The sequence below is a fragment of the Pristis pectinata genome, chromosome 37, assembly GCF_009764475.1.
Source record: "Pristis pectinata isolate sPriPec2 chromosome 37, sPriPec2.1.pri, whole genome shotgun sequence".
In the NCBI taxonomy this organism is placed as follows: domain Eukaryota; kingdom Metazoa; phylum Chordata; class Chondrichthyes; order Rhinopristiformes; family Pristidae; genus Pristis; species Pristis pectinata.
The window spans coordinates 4,205,921-4,215,515 of NC_067440.1; the positions used below are offsets into that span (position 1 = coordinate 4,205,921).

A 9,595-nucleotide genomic window follows, 5' to 3' on the forward strand; every position below is an offset into this window, starting at 1 on the left:
GATGAAGGCAAGTGTGCCACATGCTGTCTTTACCACACTATTACTTGAGCGGCCACTGTTAGTGAGCTATGGACCTGGACCGCAAGATCCCTCCGTACGTCAATGCTGTTCATGGTCCTTTCCCCTGACCTATGACCACCCAAAGTGCAACACCTCACACTTGCTCAGATTAAACTCATCTGCCATTTCCCTGCCCCGTATCTGTAACTGATCTATATTCTGCCGTATCCTTTAGCCCGCTATATTGTCCACAACCCCACCAATCTTTGTCTGCAGTGGTGGAGTGTCTCCAGGGTGAAGGTCTGTGACCAGTGGGCTGCCACAGGGATTGGTGCTGGGTCCACTGTTTGGCAGCTATGTTAATGATTGGGATGGGACTGTAGTCGGCATGGTTAACAAGTTTGTGGATGGTATTTTGTGCACAGTGAAGATTTATCTAAGGTTAGCACAGGATCTCAATCAACTGGGAAAGTGGGCCAAGGAATGGCAGATGCAATTTAACTTGGACAAGAGTGAAGTGTTGGATTTTGGGATGTTAAAGCAGGGCAAGAACTGCACTGTACATGACAGAGCCCTGGGGTGTGGTGTAGAACAGACTGAGGTGTACAAAGTTCCCTGACAATAGTGATACAGGTGTATGGTGGTGAAGGCATTTGGCACACTTGCCTTCATTGGTCAGGGCACATAGTACAAGAGTTGAGATGTCATGTTCCAGCTGTACAAGACATCAGTGAGACCGTGCTCGGAGTTTTGTGGGGTTCTGGTCACCAGGCTACAGGAAGGATGTCATTTATCTGGAAGAGGTGCAGAAACGATTCCCAAGGATGTTACTGGGACTGCAGGGCTTGAGTTAAAAGTAGAGCCTGGGACTTTCTTCTGGAGCTTTGGAGGTTGCGTGGAAAGGTTTATAGGGGACCTGAGGGGCAAGTTTTTAGTGGTGGGTCTGTGGAAAGAACTGCCAGAGGGAGATCGAATTTGAAGGCAGAACAAACATTAATAGCTGGCCTCTGAGCAGTGTGGAGGAACAGGGATCTTGGGGTCCATGTCCATAGATCCCTCAAGATTGCCATGCAAGTCAGTAGGGTTGTTAAGAAGGTGTATGGTGTGTTCTTTTGTCGGGATATTGAGTCCAAGAGCCTTGAGGTGATGTTGCAGCTCTGTAGAACTCTGGTTAGACCACACTTGGAGTATTGTGTTCAGTTCTGGTCACCTCATTATAGGAAGGATGTGGAAGCTTTAGCGAGGGTGCAGAGGAGATTTACCAGGATGGGGGTGTGGAACACACTGCTTGCAGAGGTTGTGGGGGCAGATACATTAGATCTTAGACACATGAATGGTAGGAAAATGGGGAGCTATGTGGGAGGGAAGGGTTAGATAGATCTGAGCAGGATAAAATGTTGGCACAACATTGTGGGCTGAAGGGCCTGTACTGTGCTGTCGTGTTATATGGAGGTGAGCTCAATTACAACATTGAAAAGGCACTTCGACAGGTGAATGGGCCGGAAAGGTTCAGAGGGATAGGGGCCGAATGCAGGGAGATGGGACAAGCTCATTTCGGCAACTTGGTCGGCATGGATGAGTTGGGCCCAAGTTTCTGTACTACAGAGGGATAACAGAAGATATCTTTAGTCACAAGTACATCAAAACACACAGTGAAATGCATTGTTTGTGTAATGTTCTGGGGGCAGCCCGCAAGTGACACCACGCTTCCGGCACCAACACAGCATGCCCACAACTTCCTAACCCGTGGGAGGAAACCGGAGCACCCGGAGGAAACCCACGCAGACACGGGGAGAACATACAGTGACCAGAATTAAAGCTGGGTCGCTGGTGATGTAATAACATTGCGCTAACTGCTGCACTACTGTGATTAACTTAAATGTTCTTCCCATATCTTTTAATGAAAAACTCTCAGCACAATAGGCAAAGCTTGGAAAGGAAGCACCTGCTTGATTCTCCTGTCCAATCCGATCACACCAGGAATACAGGTGCAGAGAAAACATGTCCCAGATTAAGGCCACATTGCTGTTCTCCACACTGGCAGGTGTCGGGGGTGGGGGCTGTGGTGGTGACCTCCCAGGTTTGGGCTCAGGACCATTACTCTTTAATATCCCAGGTTACCCTTAGCAACAGTGACAACGGAAGGTCTTGGTTTGTAACCCAGGACCACACCAACAGCAGGCCTGTCTTCTGCTGATTCAGCAGCACAGAAGGCTGCCTGAGGTTATTAATTAACATTTAAAAGATATTTAGTCAGGTACATGGATGGGAAAAGTTTAGAGGGATTAAGGTTCCACCGAGATTTGAACTCAGATCACTGGATTCAAAGTCCAGAGTGCTCACCATTACACCATGGAACCTGCACACCCTCAGTCAAAGTCACTCCACCTCCCCCCATCAGACCCTCTTATTCCAGCTGGAGGGGCTTGTCACTGGGTGCAAAGTTGTTTCAAACTAAATGGAGAACCTCAGCCAAGAAGGGAACGATCTCAGGACCCATGGCGTTGGACTGAGACCTTGGATGAAATGAATGGCAGGGAAAGCTCAGCTGGCTGCTTTGGTTCATCAGAAGTTCGGAGGCACAACCTCTGCATGCACCCGCAAGGGCAGCACAGCACTTGACAGCAAACAGGTTCCACCGAGATTTGAACTCGGATCGCTGGATTCAGAGTCCAGAGTGCTCACCATTACACCATGGAACCACAGCAAATGCTGACTGCTTTTCCTGGCCCAACATTGTACACTTGGGCTGAAGCAGCATGAAAGTCTCCCTGTTCTTTTGGGATTACAGGCCAATTCATCCAAGTTCTCTTCTACGTTCTTTTGTCCATTTTCTCACCTTCTAACTGCTCCCATTCACCCACTGACCACAACATCATGCTACAGCTGATCCCCATGTTCACCCCAGTTTTACCCTATCGGAGACACCCCCACCCCCACCGTCCCTCTTTCTCTCCTCTCTCGCTTCCCTCCCCCCGGTGAGGCAGCGACTGTGGAGGTGGAGAACTGGATAAGGCTGGGCTTGTTCCCCTGGAGCAGAGGAGGCTGAGGGGGGTTGATAGAGGGAGACAGATCTGAGGGGCAGAGATGGACTGGGAAATAGATATCTGAAGATATCTTTCTCCGTCACATGTGTATTGAAACACACAGTGAAATGCATCTTTTGCATAGTGTTCTGGGGGCAGCCCACAGGTGACGCCACGCTTCCGGCACCAACATAGCATGTCCATAACTTCCTACCCCGTGTGTCTTTGGAACATGGGAGGAAACCGGAGCACCTGGAGGAAACCCGCACAGACACGGGGAGAACGTACAAACTCCTTACAGACAGCAGCCAGAATTGAACCTGGGTCACTGGCACAGTAATAGCCTTACGCTAACCGCCACATTACCGTGCCTGCCCACAAGTAGGAAACGTTTCCACGGTAGAGGTGTTTTAAATCCATTTAGTGGCGGTTTGGGGATCTGAGGGGAACGTTTTCACCCAGAGGGATGTGGAATGAGGAAGGAACTCCCTGGCAGAGAGTATTTCAGGATGACCACTTGAATTGCCATAAGGTTATGGAGCAGGTGTTGGTAAGTGGGAGGGTGTAGATGGCTGGACCAGGTGGCATGGACAAGGTGGGCTCAAGAGCCTGTTTCTGTGCCGTGTGACCGACTCCGTGACGCACACATCACGACCACCAGAGTGGGTCAGTGACTCACCTCCTTCCCCCATCTACAGGGCACACGTCGCGGATGTGATAAAACGCTCAGCACCAACAGCCCACAGGAAACTCACCCCCACTCAGGTAAAGCCAACCAAAGCGAACAATTATTTCCCTCCGCCGCTGGTGCACCACCTACAAAATGCATTGAGGTAGCCGCCCAGGATACTGCGCCAGCACCTCCCAATCCACGGCGTGTATGACTGAGCAGGTGGGTAACAACACCAGCGGGAACTCCCCTCCAACTCGCGTCCCTTCCTCACTTGGAAGAACACTGCCTTTCCTTCATCGTCACTGCAACTCCCGACCCAAAGACACTCTGGCAGCACCTTCACCAGAGGGTGGGTCAAGTAAACCCTCATCACCCAGACCCTCCCCACCACTGTCTGAAGGGCAATAAATGCTGGCCTTGCCGATGATGCACAGATCCCAGAAATTCAAAGTCCATCACACTGAGTGTTACCAATACAAAGGCAGCAGCGGCCTCCCTGATTATAACAGGATGTTGACAGGATGCAGAGCTGGGCTGAGAGGTGGCAGACGGATTCAACCTGGATAAGTGTGAAGTGATACACTTTGGGAGATCGAATTTGAAGGCAGAATACAAGGCAATGGCAGGACTCTTAGCAGTGTGGAGGAACAGAGCGATCATGGGGTCCACGTCTGTAGATCCCTCAAGGTTGCCGCGAAGGTCAGAAAAGTTGTTAAGAAGGCATATGGAGTGTTGGCCTTCATTAGTCTGGGTACTGAGGTTCAAGAGGCAGAAGGTGATGTTGCAGCTCTGTAGAACTCTGGTCAGACCACAATTGGAGTATTGTGTTCAGTTCTGGTCGCCTCATTATAGGAAGGATGTGGAAGCTTTAGAAAGGGTGCAGAGGAGATTTACCAGGATGCTGGCTGGATTGGAGAGCATGTCTTGTGAGATGTTCAGAGCCATAGATCAAGTGGACAGTCAGAGACTTTTTCACAGGGCAGCAGCTTCCCTGGTGGTCTAGTGGTTAGGATTCAGCGCTCTCACCGCCGCGGCCCAGGTTCGATTCCCGGTCAGGAAACAGTTCCTTTTGCTCTCAGTCCTCGCTGCACTTCAGCGCTGGACTGCTGTTAGTGTCTTAAAAAGTTTGTGTCCTTCAAAATACCTCACCTGATACCACAGCTGGTAACGAGCTGGTCTTTTTTAGTCGGGGCATTGATTCAGGAGTGAGGAAGTTATACTTCAGCTTTAGAAAACTGTGGTTAGGCTGCATCTGGTGTATTGCATTCAGTTCTGGTCACCCCATTACAGGAAGGATGTGGAGGGTTTAGAGAGGGTGCAGAAGAGTTTCACCAGGATGCTGCCTGGATTAGAGGGCATGTGTTATAAGGAGAGGTTGGACAAACTTGGGTTGTTTTGTCCAGAGCAGCGGAGGCTGAGGGGAGACCTGATGGAGGGTTATAAGATGACAAGAGGCACAGAGTAGACAGCCGGTATCTTATTCCCAGGGTTGAAATCTATAACGAGAAGGCATGTATTTAAGATGAGAGGGTTAAGTCCAAACGAGATGTGAGGGGAAATCTTTCACGCAGAGAACGATGGGTTCCTGGAATGTGCTACCAGGGGTGGTGCAAGGAAGAGGGCAGAAGGCAGAATAAAATGGGAGGGGGAGGAGCAGAGGCTGCAGGTGATGGGTCAGTTCCCCTCCTGCAACCTTCTGCCCTCTTCCGTTCCAGTCCTGATGAAGGGTCTCGATCCAAAACATCAACTGTTTATTTCCCTCGATAGATGCTGCCTGACCTGCTGAGTTCCTCCAGCATTTTGTGTGCGTTGCTTCAGAATCCAGCATCTGTAGAATCTCTTGTGTCTCCTAACTACTAGTTTAATCAGGTTGGCCCAACGTGGTGGGACGTGGGGCCTGTTCCTGAGCTGTGCTGTTCTGTGTTCTAAAACAATTCAGAATGTTAAAAAACTATGAAGGAAGGGCTATTTGAAGGCTCTCAGGGTAATTAGCAGGGTTGGATGGTTTTTTCAAGAAGGTTGGAGAGAATTGGTGTTCCTATTTGGGTTTGCTCTTGTAAATATTGTGCATAATTTATCCTTAATTTATGTTTTTCTTCTGAATGCTGCTTATCTGATGCACTGTGCCTGTGATGCTGCTGCAAGTAAGTTGTTCATTGCACATAGACTTGTGCGTCTGACAATAAACTCAACTTGAAAGAACACAATTAGAACAAAAATAAAGTCCATTTTAGTGCAAAGTGGTCCCAGTCTCACCAATGTCTTGTACGGCTGAGACCTGACATCACAACTCTTGTACCTGATATCCTGACTGATGAAGGCCAGCGTGCCAAATGCCTTCTTCACCACCCTGTCTACCTGCGTCGCCAATACCGTGGAACCATGTACCAGCACCCCGAGGTCTCTCTGCTCTCCAACACTCGCCAGGGCCCTGTCGTTCACTCTGCAAGTTCTGCTCTGGTTTAACTTCCCAAAGGTGAACATGTTGCCTGGAATATTCAGTCTTACACACTGGGTCTTATGATTAAAGGATATTTTCATAGTTAAATGAAGATTGTTTCAGGTGGGGGCAGACCACACACACACACACACACACACACACACACACGCACGCACGCACGCACGCACGCACGCACGCACGCACGCACGCACGCACCCACACACACCACACACACACACACCTGAAAATGGGTCCATTTCAGGCTGAGGGGTTGTAACTCGAGAAGTGCTCCAGGGATCGGTTCTTGGCCCTCTGGAGTTGTTCACTATTCCCATCACAGACCAGGAGGTGGGAACGAAATGTAAGGTTTGCAAGTTTCCGAGGATACAAAGCGAGGTGGGAGGGCACGTTGTGATGAGCACATTGTGTTCTGTAACGGGGTGGAGATGTACTGAGTGACTGGGCAAAACGTGTCCAGTGGATCTTAATGTGGGGAGAGAGTGGGGAGAGAGTGTGAGGCCCGCAGGCTCCCCACCCTCGGTCTGTGTGTCAAACCCATCGGCAGTGTAACCCGAGTGTGGAGGGGGAGTCCCATGTGATTGGACGAGAGTCGATCACGTGATGCAGGAACGGACTCTCGGTGTGAGTCACTCACTCCCCAGAAACGTCAGTGAGGGTGAGTGACGGGAGGTGGAGGAGCTGCCGAGTGAGGGAGGCAGCAGCTTCCCTGGTGGTCTAGTGGTTAGGATTCGGCGCTCTCACCGCCGCGGCCCGGGTTCGATTCCCGGTCAGGGAACAGTTCCTTTTGCTCTCAGCCCTCGCTGCACTTCAGCGCTGGACTGCTGGTACTTTCTTGAAAAGTTTGTGTCCTTCAAAATACCTCGCCTGACACCACAGCTGGTAACGAGCTGGTCTTCCTTAGTCGGGGCACTGATTCAGGAGTCAGGAAGTTATGCTGCAGTTTTGAAAACTGTGGTTAGGCCGCATCTGGAGTATTGGACTCAGTTCTGGTCACCCCATTACAGGAAGGATGTGGAGGGTTTAGAGAGGGTGCAGAAGAGTTTCACCAGGATGCTGCCTGGATTAGAGGGTATGTGTTATCAGGAGAGGTTGGACAGACTTGGGTTGTTTTGTTTGGAACAGTGGAGGTTGAGGGGAGACCTGATGAAGGTTTATAAGATTACGAGAGGCACAGACAAAGTAGACACTCGGTATCTTATTCCCAGGGTTGAAATCTAATACTAGAAGGCATGTATTTAAGTTCAAATGAGACGTGCGGGGCAAGTCCTTTACACAGAGAGTGTTGGGTGTCTGGAATGTGCTGCCAGGGGTGGTGGTGGAGGGAGATACGATAGAGGTGTTTAGGAGGCTCTTCGATAGGTAGGAGGATGTGCAGGGAATGGAGGGATGTGCACATTGTGTTGGCAGAAAGGATCGGTTTTGTTAAGCATTTAATTACTAGTTTAACACACAAAATGCTGGAGGAACTCAGCAGGTCAGCCAGCATCTATGAAGTGAAATATCAGTCGATGTTTTGGGCCGAGACCCTTCCTCAGGACTGGAAAGGAAGAGGACAGAAGCCAGAATAAAATGGGAGGGGGGAGGAGCACAGGCTGCAGGTGACGGGTGAGCCCCCCTACCCCTAACTTTTTATTCTGGCTTCTGCCCTCCCTCTTTCCAGTCCTGATGAAGGGTCTCGACCCAAAATGTAACCTGTTTATTTCCCTCCACAGGTGTTGCCTGACCTGCTGAGTTCCTCCAGCGTTTTGTGGGCGTTGCTTCAGGATCCAGCATCTGCAGAATATCATGTCTCCTAATTACTAGTTTAATCAGTTCGCCCCAACAAGGTGGGACGTGGGGCCTGTTCCTGAGCTGTGCTGTTGTGTGTTCTAAAATAATTCAGAATGTTAAAAAAACTATGAGGGAAGGACTAGTTGAAGGCTCTCAGGGTAATTAGCAGGGTTGGATGGTTCTTTCAAGAAGGTTGGAGAGAATTGTTGTTCCTATTTGGGTTTTTTTTTGTAAATATTGTGCATAATTTATCCTTAATTTATGTTTTTCTTCTGAATGCTACTTATCTGATGCACCGTGCCTGTGATGTTTTTCATTGCACATAGACTTTTGCGTCTGACAATAAACTCAACTTGAAAGAACACAATTAGAACTAAAACAAAGTCCATTTTAGTGCAAAGTAGTCCCAGTCTCACCAATGTCTTTTACAGCTGAGACCTGGCATCACAACTCTTGTTCCTGATATCCTGACAGATGAAGGCCAGCGTGCCAAATGCCTTCTTCACCACCCTGTCTGCATGCGTCACCACCTCTGGGGAACCGTGTACCAGCACCCCGAGGTCTCTCTGATCTACAACGCTCGACAGGGCCCTGTCGTTCACTCTGCAAGTTCTGCCCTGGTTTAACTTCCCAAAGGCGAACATGTTGCCTTGAATGTTCAGTCTTACACACTGGGTCTTGTGATTAAAGGATATTTTAATAGATAAATGAAGATTGTTTCAGATTGTTTCGCCTGATACCACAGCTGGTAACGAGCTGGTCTTTCTTAGTCGGGGCACTGATTCAGGAGTCAGGAAGTTATGCTGCAGCTTTAGTAAACTGTGGTTAGGCCGCATCTGGAGTATTGGATTCAGTTCTGGTCACCCCGTTACAGGAAGGATGGGGGCTTTGGAGAGGGTCCAGAAGACGTTCACCAGGAATAGAGGGTATGAGCTATAAGGAGAGGTTGGACAAACATGGGTTGCTTTATCTGGAAATAAATAGGCGACGTTTCGGGCCGAGACCCTTCATCAGGACTGGAAAGGAAGCGGGCAGAAGACAGAATAAAATGGGAGGGGGGAGGAGCAGAAACTGGCAGGTGATGGGTGAGCCCCCCTCCCCGTATCTTTTTATTCTGCCTTCTGCTCTCTTCTGTTCCAGTCCTGATGAAGGGTGTCAGCCCGAAATGTTAAGTGTTTATTTCCCTCCATAGATGCTGCCTGACCTGCTGAGTTCCTCCAGCATTTTGTGTGTGCGTTGCTTCAGATTCCAGTATCTGCAGAATATCTTGTGTCTCCTAATTACTAGTTTAATCAGTTCGGCCCAACATGGTGGGACGTGGGGCCTGTTCCCGAGCTGTGCTGCTCTGTTTGGAGGTGGAGGAGCTGCCGAGTGAGGGAGGCAGCAGCTTCCCTGGTGGTCTAGTGGTTAGGATTCGGCGCTCTCACCGCCGCGGCCCGGGTTCGATTCCCGGTCAGGGAACAGTTCCTTTTGCTCTCAGTCCTCGCTGCACTTCAGCGCTGGACTGCTTTTAGTTTCTATGTATTTGTCTCCTTGAAGTTGCCTCGCCTTGTGCTCTACACCACAGCTGGTAAAGAAAATTCAGAATGTTGAAGCACTATGAAGGAAGGGTTATTTTAAGATTCTGAGAAATCAGCAGGGTTGGGTGGCTTTTTCAGGATGTTT

The 9,595-nt window shown here is 49.6% G+C and overlaps 4 non-coding genes across 4 annotated transcripts; 2 read left to right on the forward strand and 2 right to left on the reverse strand.

Moving 5' to 3' along the window:
* Positions 1-2,288: 2,288 nt before the first annotated feature.
* On the reverse strand, positions 2,289-2,360 carry trnaq-uug (transfer RNA glutamine (anticodon UUG)). The gene has a single exon. It is a non-coding gene; the product is annotated as a tRNA-Gln (tRNA).
* Positions 2,361-2,630: 270 nt separating this feature from the next.
* Positions 2,631-2,702, reverse strand: trnaq-cug (transfer RNA glutamine (anticodon CUG)). Its single transcript has one exon. It is a non-coding gene; the product is annotated as a tRNA-Gln (tRNA).
* A 4,161-nt stretch (positions 2,703-6,863) lies between these two features.
* Positions 6,864-6,935, forward strand: trnae-cuc (transfer RNA glutamic acid (anticodon CUC)). The gene has a single exon. It is a non-coding gene; the product is annotated as a tRNA-Glu (tRNA).
* A 2,384-nt stretch (positions 6,936-9,319) lies between these two features.
* On the forward strand, positions 9,320-9,391 carry trnae-cuc (transfer RNA glutamic acid (anticodon CUC)). Its single transcript has one exon. It is a non-coding gene; the product is annotated as a tRNA-Glu (tRNA).
* The last annotated feature ends 204 nt before the right edge of the window (positions 9,392-9,595 follow it).